Consider the following 1,169-nt stretch of genomic DNA (forward strand, 5'->3'; position numbering starts at 1 on the left):
ACACCCTGCACAAAAGGGAAAGGCTAAGAAAGATCCCCGAAAGACACTGAAACAATATTTGAGGTTGTCCTGTCTTAAGATGCAAAGAATCAAATCTAGAGACCAAGGACAAAAGCCTTGGAATCCTTTTTGGAAGGGTGAACCTCGAAGGTTTATAGCCAGATCGATCTGGAGCTTGAGAGGATGCTGATAACTTAAGCGGATACCACTGCCAGGCTCTGCCTTGAGCCAAGCCCCTCGAGCCACGCCCCACAGGAGGCCTGGTTACCGTAGTAACCTCTTTGGTAGTTGCTAGACTCCCTGCCCCGCCCTTCTTGTCGCCTTGGCAACTGTGGGGCTGACTCTGGGAGCCAGTGAGATCTCGAGCCTGGTCTTGCCTGGCTGCTGTAGGGAGGACTGCTGGTTCCTGCAGGTTTCTGAAGTGGCAGAGTCTGGGGCGCTCTGAGGGTTCGCATTTGCTCACCGCTTTTGCTTACCGTTGGGTCCTCACGCAGCCTCACAGATTGAACAATGGAAACCTTTAGGCATTCAAAGCTTCATGCTACAGATAGGAAAACTGAAACCAAGATAGGAAACGAGAGGACGGACTTGCGCCGCCTCCCCCCCCCCCCCCGCCCCCGCCCCGGCAAAACTTCATCTCTGGGTCTCTCAGAACCAACTCACCCCAATTTCGCTCAGATAGTTCCCTAGGGTGACTGAAGGGCACTATTGCTGCCCCTGTGGCTGGTCTGGGTTCGCCCAGAGCTAGCTAGCTTCCTGATGGCCTCCGCATCCTTGTTCCGCTCCAGGTGCTGTGTGGCTGCTGGACCATTATGGAAGGCCATTCCTGTAACCGACCATACTTTTTCTTCAGCTTTTCCTAAACCGTGTTCCCAGTGTATTTACAATTTTTTTTGTACTCTTTGAGCTAGTTTACATTTGGCATATTTAAACTAATCTTTTTAGGGGGCCTCTTTGTTTGCTTCTTTGATCAATTTTATCTTATAGCTATAATCTCAAAGTGGCTAGATCTAACTTTTGGAAATATTTGTCTTTATTATCTAAATTGTTACAATTTGATCTGTTTTTACTATATTGGATTTGTACTAGATTTTAGTTTGTGAATGTAAACGGAAAGTCACAGAAAAAAATTAGATGATATAGTATTTTTTTAATTTTTTAAACAAATT

At 46.5% G+C, this 1,169-nt stretch overlaps 1 long non-coding RNA gene across 1 annotated transcript; it reads left to right on the top strand.

The window, feature by feature from the left end:
* Positions 1–335: 335 nt before the first annotated feature.
* Positions 336–949, top strand: Gm36472. Its single transcript, XR_387284.2, has 2 exons — positions 336–447; positions 789–949. It is a non-coding gene; the product is annotated as a predicted gene, 36472 (long non-coding RNA).
* Positions 950–1,169: the final 220 nt, after the last annotated feature.

Source organism: Mus musculus, chromosome 1 (assembly GCF_000001635.26).
Source record: "Mus musculus strain C57BL/6J chromosome 1, GRCm38.p6 C57BL/6J".
Classification (NCBI taxonomy): domain Eukaryota; kingdom Metazoa; phylum Chordata; class Mammalia; order Rodentia; family Muridae; genus Mus; species Mus musculus.